The sequence below is a fragment of the Hirundo rustica genome, chromosome 1, assembly GCF_015227805.2.
Source record: "Hirundo rustica isolate bHirRus1 chromosome 1, bHirRus1.pri.v3, whole genome shotgun sequence".
NCBI classification, from domain to species: domain Eukaryota; kingdom Metazoa; phylum Chordata; class Aves; order Passeriformes; family Hirundinidae; genus Hirundo; species Hirundo rustica.
In genome coordinates this window covers 60,538,489-60,549,655 of record NC_053450.1, presented here as the reverse complement: position 1 = coordinate 60,549,655, position 11,167 = coordinate 60,538,489, and the positions used below count along the sequence as shown (strand labels likewise).

The following is an 11,167-nucleotide window of genomic DNA, read 5'->3' as shown; positions in this document are numbered from 1 at the left end:
CCAGTCAAAATAGCCATCTTTTATTACGGTTAACCTTAGAAGGTGCATAAATTTGAAGCACTTTTCTGATTAAAGTTTGATTTATCCTTCTATTCACCATGTCTGAATCTGGGGTAAACTCTAGTATTAAGCAATGCAGCGCAGCACACCCAGTAAAGGAATGAACTGCTACTGAAAACCTCTCTCTTTCAAATTGACTGCTTAGCCCATAGGATAAGTCAATCCATACCTGCCAGTCAGAAGAGATCACCAAGAACAGGCATCCTCTGGCAGAAATTGGGATACTACTCTGCTAATCCTTAAAAGTGCTACTGACATCCAGATTTTCCCCACCTCTTCCATTATAGTGATACAACACCCTGCAAGGATACTGTATCCTCCTTTCTAAAAACAAACTTCACAGGTGCAAATAACATCCTTTTGCTGTTCATATCCAGTTGGCTAACTTGCCCACTTTGCAAATGTACAATCAGGGGGAGGGAATGTTATTCATTGACAACTCGAGCTAAAGTCAGTAGCAGAACAAAGTTACGCGCAGTCCATAAACGAGCACTGTAAGCACAGTTGATAAAATTCTTTCTTATGTATACTGCACTAGCTATTTAATCTGCTAAACTGCAAGAAAAGATAATTCGCTGGTTAGCACAGTGCCACGTATGAAAGAGAAAACTATTTCCCAGAGGGGAAAGCAGAAAGCAGTGCAAGCAACTACATGCCCTATAATCGTACACTTTGCATAGATTTGTACTGAAAACTGCTGGTTTTCAGATCCCTCTAGATTACTCAACAGCAAACCCGAAAAATGGCATGATTTCCTATCCTATGAAGCTAACCCCCAGCTGCAAAATAGGATTGTTTTTTGTAGCAGGAGATTGTTTTCTGCAGTGTGAAGGGGAAGGCCCCAATTCAGTTATCAAAAATGTTTTCTGCTCTTTCTCTGCTGATACTGCCGCAGCTGTGCTGAGGCATTCTGGAGTAAGTTTTATGTGTGAGGCTGGTTGACTTCCTCTTGTTGGAAAGGCATTGAATAGCAATAAAGCAGAGCTTTGTAGATGTCTGCCCACAGTGACTACGGCTTCTCTCTTTTGCAGCAGGAGAAACTATAATGATGGCTGTCGTGTTTGAGTTTTAAGGAGTATGTTTTACATAACATAAAACTGATCTGAGCACACACTAGATTCCCTTGTAGAGACATATCTACATTCTATGATTTACTCTCAAATTGCACTGAATTCAAGAACTAGGAGGTCACAAGTTGCATGTAATACAAATCTTAGCCTTTTACAGAGTTTCACTTCAAGGATTACACTATAGTAAACAAAATCATATTGTCATTAAGTTTTATCATGCATTTTAATCCCCTTTTAATTTCCTTACAAAAATTAACTTGGAAAATAAAATGTCAGAATCTTATGATTTTATAAAGAATGACACAAAAGTTATTTCATTGTGGATGCCAGGCGACCATTCTTATTGGGAAGTGTACTACATGTGTCTTCACCAGAGCAGTTCTAAGCCTGGCTTCTTTTCAGTTACCCCTTTTGGAAACTTTCACTTGAGGACTTGGAAATCTTCATTCTTAAAGCTGAACGAAAGCATTATTCCTCTTTTTTTTCTTTCATGACAGAAAAGTAAAAGGACTTTGAGCTGGACAGCCCTGCCTGTTCCATTTGTTTCCAAGTTCAGTGTGACAGGAAGTTAGATACTTCACATGTCTGGAATAAAGATGATTTTTCCAAATGGCTGGAGAACTGGCATTAGAAACAAACCAGTACTTCAACACACTGCAGATAACGGATCGAGAAAACGGATGGAGACACAGACGGGCAGAACTTCCTCTGGCACTGAGCTGAGTGAGGACTGTTATTTTAAAAGCATCTGTACTGAAATAGAGGAAGTGTTGTGCCGGTCATCCCAAAGAGAAGTCCCAGTTCTGAAGCACATGCAATGTAAGAGCCAAGGTGTAATAAGCAAAAAAGGGAAGGTGGGAAGAACAGAGGTTCACAGTAGGTAGTCTTGTACATACTGATTTCTGTCTCTCTTTAAGTTAACTTTCCATCTGCCCACAGAAACCTTTAAAACATTCTATCATGGCTTAAAAAAACCAGGATATACATAAAAAAATTATGTATATCTGTGTGTGTGCATGCATCTGTAAGTAATTACTGAGAATAGAGACACTTTAATTTGTATAAACAAAGAGGTATTTATACACAGGCTTGTTTTCTACTCATTCATTTGTAAATTAACTGTACACAGCAGGCATGTTTTCTCTAGTGATTAAGTGAAAAGCAGAAACATGGTAATGTTCTTAACAGCACTTGAAAACATCAAATATTTTTGACGAACTTTTTCCATTAGCTTGAATGTTCGTGTCAGGAGAAAAAGAAGAGTGAAATCTCCTTTAATCATAGGACTTCCTTGACCTATATTGCAGCAGCACGAGGTGTGTTTGAAATAACTTGCGAGATGATCAGTTTCACAGAAAACTGGGTTGTCAGAGGCAATGATTAGACAGAGACAAAAAAACCCCCATAAAATGGAGAAAATTAGTTTGAAAGCCTGCTACGATCATCTTCACAGTTCTGTCTTACTACAACTGCTTTTCAATGTTTTCCTGCAAACAGGATATTGGTGGTGTCATAAAAATAATGCTCACCTCTTGAGCAATGTTTTAGAATCAGAAGACAAATGTTTAGGTCAACAATTTGGAACAAAAATTCATGTTTGACCACTGATAGGCTATTTTTGCTCTAAAATGTTATCACTCAGATCTTTTAAATGCCTGTATTTCTATTAAAAATTGCTTTTCTTTCTCATTCAGGCAAGGATATATCATATTTGCAAGGATTGTTAATTATTATATTGTCATTCATCCACTGCTGATTCATCCAGTAGGGAATCATAATTTACCAGTAGAAAGATCTTCTTTACAGTGCATATTTACAATGAGGTCAAACGTTTTAATACCCGTGGCTAGTAAGAAACTGTGAGTTCTGACAAGATTTCTGAAGAGGGTCTGTCCCCTTTTGGCTGCAGAACACCACCCCGATTCTCAAGGTTCATTGAGAAAAAAACCACAATTTTTTAGCACTCAAAGGCTTCAGAAATGGTGGCTTTTTAACTGCCCCTTTCACAGGTATTTGTTGAAGAAAGACATATGTTGAGCCATTTTTCTAAACATTTGGCAGAAATCTTCCAAAGTTTAGCCACTCATACAGAAAATTCCTAACTAGGGATTCTAGTTTAACTTTGAAATATATTGACTGCTAACACATAGCTGCCAGCCTGTGACAGTTTCCAGCATCTGCAGGTAATGGTGTTCTGTTTGCCTATATAAAGTCTGACATTGCTCAAAAAAAAAAATGCTTGCTGAGATAATGCTCTTGAATCAGAGTCTTCTTGGGAAAAGAAGTATCAAGAACTTGTGTGATTGTTCTCATAAAAATAGGTTAAGCATTGTGTTACGATTTTAAGGACTCACACATCATAAAAGTTTTTGTTAAAACACAGCAACCTCCTAAGTCTCTATAAAAAAGACTTGATTCTGAGACTGAAATGAAACTATTATCATCTGGAATTCACTGATGGTCCATTCATGAAAAATTTCAAATGAGTTCCTAATTAGGTCTAGATTATGTTTCCTCTGCATGTAGGGCTTGATATCATCAATCTTGCAATGGCAATCTCCACTGTCTCATTGATGGTTCCTCATTATAACATTTGCATTTGCCATTTTCAGTTCTTGAAAGCAAATAGCTGTTCTTTCATCTTAATTCAATAGTGTTCCATGAATTTTAATTAATTCCTTCTCTGAGTTTATATGATGTTGGTCTGGTTACCCATTATGAGGCTATTGCACACAAACTATAGTTTTCCTAATAAGTCTAATCCTTTGGCCAACAAGGTCAATTGCTTCGCATTAAGAATAATAAATGGCAATTCTAGTATAAAAGTACACATGAAATACTGTGCAAATTCTGCTCTCCTCCCATTGCCTTTCTCTGATTTGCATAAAAGAACATTTCATACCTGAATCAAGCAAATTTTTTCATGGACAGCTAATTAAAAAAAAGAAATCAAAATTATTTTTCCTGTGTAATTTGTTTCCATACTGTCTTTTATTCCAGTAGAGTTCTTTATAGTTGCCCAAAGACCGGAGGTGAAATAGTGTGTGGAGTATTTAAAAAGATGACATTTTGCTTTTCTCCCTGCAAAAGGAAGCAAACAAAAGATGGAATGATACCAGCTTTGTAGATGTGGGCACATTGCTGCTGAACATAAACACTTGCTTTCATCATTAAGTGTTTCCAGGGGCTGGCATTCATTAGTAGCATAGTTACAAGGGACAAATCAGAATGTCTACATTTCTAGCAACCAATGCTGTTCACTGATTCTAGTGTTTTTTACAGAAGTATGTCTATGAGCACACTGACCTCTGCTTACGTACAAAAATCCTGGAACAATAGGGGAAACTACAAGCTGAACAGCTGGGAGATGTTCAACACATTGAGAGATGTTGCCAGGTAACACAGCTGTACAAGGGCAGTAATTTCTTCAAACTTTTTTTCCCATATAGTGTATGACAGTGCACACTGCAATTGTGAGTCTCCTCATACCTTCACAGACATTTAGGCCTCAACAAAGAGTGTATAATTGTATGTCGAAACACACACACTCTATATAAAAATGCATATTTTTTGTGTGCACATCTGTATGCAAAGCTGTTTACATGTGTGGAAACATGACCCGCTCCACCAAGGGTGATTATTGTAGCTCAAACCTACATATAATATGAAAGAATGGAAGATTTGGGTTCTAATCTCATTACCATAATTTATTCATCTGCCTTCTGAGGGTGTGATTTTTGGATCTAAATCTCCCCTGAGAATTTTAGGCAAGGAAAGACAGAAATGACCACAAAAAAATCTGAAACTGAGTGTTGTCTCTTAAAGTTGTTAAATATTGGTTTCTTATTTTCATGCTTTTTACGCAAGTTACCATTTAAAAGTACACAAAGCTAAAGAATCAAACTCATTTAGTATCTTCCTCAAATTTCCAAGAAAAGAAGCTACACCTTTTTGCCAGTGAAGAAGTGTGAGGAAAGAGACGATTCAAAGCAGTATTTTATGTATCCTTAATATAAAATTCCCAGACTCTGAATTGCTCATAATGGTGATACTCCACCTCTTCGTTTCCTCTGCAAACCCTCCTTCCTTCTGTGGCCTTTTCTAACTCACACTCCAGCATGTTATCTGCACAGTAGTCTTCACACACTCAGTAAAGACTAATGTAAACTTCTCACTTTGCACTGTAAGGAATTAGGAAACTGGGATGTACATTTCATACAATGGAAATATTTATGCAAATAACTGTTTATTCATGAGAACACAGAGCTCCTAATCTGGCCCAAAATACTTTTCCAAGATGTCCTCCATCTTTGGAGATGAATAGCAAGATAAAAATTGGTTTACATAATGAGAAATTGGTGTCTAGCTAGCTTAGTAAGTCTCTATTTATAGAGGTTTAAACGTGGTGCAGGTGCACCAGCTGCACTAATCACCAATGAACTTTTCAAATTTAAAAAAAAAAATACACAAATTTACTTTGTACTTTTGCATTTTCGAACTGAATGGAAACACTGCCTAAAGTATTCAACCAAGTGAACTGCCCGCAAATGCTGGATGAAACGCAAGAGGCGGTTTCTCATCCCTCTGAACTCCAAACAGCCTGATCCCCGGGGGTCGTGCTCTGGAGCTCCATTCCACGAAGGCGGCTGAAGTTTGCCTGCGCCCAGCGCTAAGGTGACACCGGGTCCTGAGCTCCGGGATGCCCATCGGACAGCGTGGGATTCCCGTTGGAACAGCGAGATGCGCCGCGGTCCTCGGGCCAGGCAGAGCACGGCGATACCCGGTCTCTCTTGCGGGTGTGTGATTTTTGAGTCTAAAACAGCAGGTCCCTCCCGCCAGCCCCCGGGAATCAGATGTATCCCAGTAAGCCCAGTTACGGGAGGAAGTTCCCGGCTGCCGAGCGGGCAGCCAGCCCCGAGCTAGCAGGACAGGCAGGCAGGTTGCCATCGCTCGCCTCGCTGAGGCCAAACGCAGCTCCCAGTGGCCCAGAGCCACTCGTGTCCCTTTCTCAGCTGGAGCCCCGCGGGGGTAAGGAGCCCCCGTGCCTCCTTCGCCCCGGGGTCCCTGCCCTTCCCTGCCCTGCCCGCCCCCGCCGGCGGGAGCTCCGGCCCGCCGCTCCTTCCTGCTTGCCGGCGGCTGCCGAGGGGCGGGCGAGCGGGCGGCGGGGCGCGGCTGCGGGGCGCACCTCCCGCCCAGGTACCGGGGCACGGCCGCCGGGCTTCCAGGGGGAGGGCTGCGGTCAGGCAGGAGCAAGGGAACAAGCCACACGGCGCCGACACCGGCACCGAGTGGGGGCCGCTCCCCGCTCGCCCGCCGCAGGAGGCGCGGCTGTGTGGCGGCGGGAGGGACCCACGCGCGCTCCTGAGCGCGGAGCGGCGCGGAGCGGAGCTTCCCCCTTCCTGCTCCATCCCTGCCTCTCCCCTCACCTGGCCGCCGCTCCCGGTGGGCGGCGGGTGCGTGTGCGCACCTTGGCTGCCCCCGCCCGCTGCATGCAGCCCTCGGAGCGCCGCAGCCCAGGAGGATACGCAGGGTGCGTTGGGATTTACGAATTTCTTTATTATTATTATTATTATTTTAGAGGTTTTCTCTTTTTTTCTTTTTTTTTTTTTCCTTCTTCTCTGCGGTCGGCTTCGAGGCGGGGAGGGGAGAGGAGAGGGGCAGACTCCCCACCACCGGCGGCTCGGGGCTGTGCCCGCCCCGCACGCTGCGCTCCGCTCCGTTTGTTGTTGTTGTGCTCCGGGAAAGAGGCGGCAGAGCAAGCGGCTCCCCCGGGGCGGCGGAGGGCGGGCAGCCTTTCGGCTCGTTTCTCTTCCTCTTGGCCGTGTGAGCCCGCGTCCCGTCCTCCCCGGCGGGGCAGGCGCGGGGGCTCGGCGGCGCTGCGGGACGCCTCGGGCAGGTGGCAGCGGTAGGTGGCCCCGCGCTCTCTCCGGGCGGGGATCCCGCCCGCGGGACAGGCGCCTGGGGAGCGGCGCTGGCGAGGGCGGGCAGGGCAGGCGCTGCTGCCCGGCCCCCGGGGGTGTCTGCGGGGGGCGCGGGGCTCCCCCTCCCTCGGGGCGGCCGTGCCTTACATAACCGGGCGGGAGGCCCGCAGTCCGTACTGTGCCTTCCGGTTTCACGTCTCGGCCGTGCCCGGAGCCTTACACCGAAAGGGACAACTTCTCCTTTTATTTTTGTTTTGCGCTGTTGATTTCCGCCCCCACTTGACGGGGCCGAGGCGCAGGACAGGCGCTGGCGGAGAGCTGAGGAGCGGCGCAGGTGCTGTCCTCGCCGTGATCCCACCGCTGCCCCCTGCGCGGCTGAGCGCTCCGGCTCTGGCAGGCATTTCCTTAGGTTTCCGTGGGGAAGGTGTGCGCGGGGCTGCGGCGCCTCCGAGCTGCCGCTGGGACGCTCCTGTCAAGCGCCCGCGCTTGCTGGGGAAGGTTTGGAGGTGTTCGAGGTAACCGTGTCTCCGTGTGCGGTGAGCTGTGGCGATAGCAAAGGGCGTACTTTTAGTGCCTTCGTGTGCTTGTGGGGACTTTGTAAAAATCGCTGCGTGATTTGCCTTGGGAAGAATGTAAACATGTATTTTTGGAGTAGGTCCATCCTGGTAGTATTTCCTGTGTGCACCGCCTTATATCAGATACTGTATGTAAATAAAGTTGATTGAAATAATATGAAGACACTAGGAAAATAACAAATTCTTGCAGAGAAACAGAAGTTTTCCCCCTCTTCAGTGGAACCAGAATTGAGTCTCAGGTGATCAGGAATGATAGCGTGTGTATTGCACTGTTTTATTTTTGCTGTATCCACTAATCATTTTTAAAGAGCTGAGACTAATATAATTTTGTTGGTGTAGAGTACTGCCAGTTCACAGATGCAAGCAAGTTAACCCATAGATTGTGGGTGATTGTGTATAAAGGCTTGAAATACCTGGCTGGAGGAGTGATGAAGTGCTCCCTGTCAGTCAAGGTAAATAATAACAGAGTAAGAGAACAGTCTTGATTTATATTAATGGTTTGATTACTCTTGGCATTCAAGTAGGAAACAGTTCTCTGAAATCTTTAAATGGTCTTGGAGCAGTTGGTAATAACTGGTGTGAGTCCATCAAAACTCTTGAGCATCATGGATTGTGGGCTCCATCAGCTCTGTCTGTCATGGATTGCATTCTGAATCATTCTAAAGAGCACCCATGAGAACATTACAAATGCCATACCAGGCTATTCCCAAGTTTCTACTGGTAGGAGCCTAGAGAGGACCAGAAAAGGAGAAGCTTGCATTGATAATTCTCTGGAATACCTTCTCCAGGCAGCTGTGGCTCAAGCATTCCCATGGGTAGAAGTGTTGCCGTTGTTCTTGACCAACACAAAGTTTGTTGTTCTTTCTTTGATTCTATACTGTAGTTTTTTCAGTCTCTGAGGAAATAGGTGAGTGAAGCATTCTACAGACATTATTAATCACTGATAAGATGGGCAGAGGGCAAGTGCTTGTTTGCAAAGGCCCATGCACAGGACTTATATTGAGGGCTATTAATTTTCCAAGTAGTGTTCATGCATTAGGCTCTGATACAATACATTTGAAATAAAGCTTGCTAATGGAAATAAAAAGGCAAAGAGTGGTATCTTAATGAAATGGATTTGGATTAATTTTCACAGAGTTGGGAGAAAGCCATGAATACAATGTATAGTCAGCCTCGCTGGATTTGTTAAGTAGAGAATTAAGAACAGAATTAAGTTTATGATATCCTGTACAGCTGAAGAATGCTCACAGACTTCCAAAGCCCCTGTTCTGTCACAATAGTTAATATAAATAAAGTAGTGAATGTTACAGTCACTACTGTGATAAATTTTAGCTCACCACATGTTCTTAGTAATAGCAGTTGGAACATGTTACTTAAAAATAGTTTCATATTTATAATTGCTTAATTTTGTCCATTTATTAAAAAATTCATGACAGAATTGCTCTTACACTGGGATTTGTTTCTCTAGGTGCCAGCTCCCATATGACACCTAGAGCCTTACATCCTTATTAGAGACAAGTGTATCAGAATTCTGGAAATCATCAGCTCAGAGTGTCCTGCACATGTAGGGCAGGATTTTATCTGTTTTCAAGTCTTGAGAACGGCCAAGATGACATTGGTCACGCCACAAATTGATAGCATAACTGGGACGTGCATCCAGTTCTTTTCAGTTCTGAAAGTTTGAGAAGATGAGTGTTAGTGGTGTGTTAGATTACAGATGAAGGTACGTGGAATGGTAATGGTGCGATGAGGCAGGAGAGCAACCCAAGTGAGTGTCCCTACTGTTGTGTATCCAAAAATTTCTTACTTGTTCTTTTTGTGGTGGTTTATTCAGTACTTGATATAAATTACCCATATGGTTGAAATAGCCACTTTGGTTATTTATTCCATCAAACAGAACATATAATTTAGGTTCTAATTGCTCTGCTACATGATTTTTGTGACTGAAGAAACACATTATAACCTGTTGAGAGAAGGCCAAATAAGCTGAAATATGCACCTCATACTTACTTGACGCATAAGTACCAGACATTGTTCAGTGTTCAAACGCTGCTGTTCTCTGTTGGCTTCTTACCTGTCAAACGAGAGAGCTGTGCAAATGAATTGGTGCTCATATATTAGAACCTGGGCCATTTGGCTCAAACTTTTACTTACCAGAACCAAGTGAATTTAATTTATGTAAGAACATAACAATTTTTGATTGGTATTGGACTAATGTGGATGAAATCTAGGGGTTTTTTTGCTAAAACACTAAAAGCGTAACTAGTGTTTAATGAGGAGAAGGCTGGAAGGTTTGTAGTCTAAGACTCTGACCTTGCCTACAGGTTTAAAGTATAAACTCTACCATGTATTAAAGGACAGCAGACTTTTCTGGATCATTGGTAAAATGCTCTGTCCCGTGGTATTTAATTACCTGAATAATTTTTCTTTCGGGCAAGACGTCAGGTTGAAATTGTTATCAGTGTGAAACTGTTATCTTTCTGAGGTGAGGCTCTTAAATAAAGGACAGCAGTGATGAAGAGCAGCGGGTCAGGGACTGCTGTTTGAAATACAGATAGCTGATAATTTTTAATAAAACAGGAATTTCTCTGGATTCTTTAAAATACTCTGTTGATAGACAGAAAGGCGTTCAGAATTGTTAGAGGCTTTCAAGAAAAAAATCAGCGGGACATTGCAATTTCTGGAGAAGCCCGAGTTTATATGTATTAAAAAGAAAAGCTAGCAGACAATGTAAGGAGAATCTGAAAAAGGATATATGCCTTAGAGCTTGACTGCTCAAATCACTTGTATAACTGGAATTTCAGACAGATAACTCTAGGCTCCAGTACTTTATTTGCATATTTCTTTTGTTAGTATCCATTTTCCAGGGCATCCAGCCTTCTGCAGGGAGTGCTTGATTGGGACCTAATTAAATAATCAATATAAAATGAACAAGTTGGTCTCTGAGAGACCAATCCAGTTGCCCAAGGCAGTGGCTGGCTGCAGTGGAGATGACATTAGAGCTGTGTTACTGCAGCCTTCAGTCCCAGTTCTGGCTCTGGCTGTGTTGATCATTCTGCAGGTGGGTTGTTCTCAGCCCGAGGAGACAGCCTGTGTGTGCTGGGTTTGAGCTAAAGGGGCACAATGTGCTGGCACTGACTAAGCCCTAAGTTGAGATGTCACAATTGAAACATAGTTCTCTAAGGGTTATGCCAATGTGGGAATTCAGACAAAATATTCTTAGTTATGCTAAGCTGTGGTTTGAAAGAGTTGCACAAAACTTTGATGATGGCTTTCCCCTAGGGAGACAGTGATAGTGCCTAATCTTAGGTATTCAGTGGCATTAAATAAAGGCTATGTCGCAATCAGTTTTAGATTTTCTTTACTTCATAATTTCATTCAGGTGACTGTGGATTTTTTATGTTCATTTCTGTGGTTGTTTTCTTGTATTAGTAGCGCATGAAGAAGTGTCTTCTTCAGTCTAATCACCACATATCAAATGTAGTCCTATTGGAATCCTTGTGTCACATGAACTTCTGGATATAGTATTAAATAATTTTTG

The 11,167-nt window shown here is 43.1% G+C and overlaps 1 protein-coding gene across 3 annotated transcripts in view; it reads left to right on the top strand.

Annotated features, from left to right (window-relative positions):
- Nucleotides 1-6,505: 6,505 nt before the first annotated feature.
- Nucleotides 6,506-11,167, top strand: part of MBP (myelin basic protein) — a 107,952-nt gene continuing 103,290 nt past the window's right edge. Inside the window, exon 1 of one of the 3 annotated variants that reach the window (XM_040057680.2) lies at nucleotides 6,506-6,660. The gene's annotated coding sequence lies outside the window, so the exon portion shown is untranslated. Of the gene's footprint in view, nucleotides 6,661-7,231; nucleotides 7,567-11,167 lie in introns of those variants that run through there. The other 2 variants (XM_040057697.1, XM_040057689.1) reach the window with 2 other exon arrangements.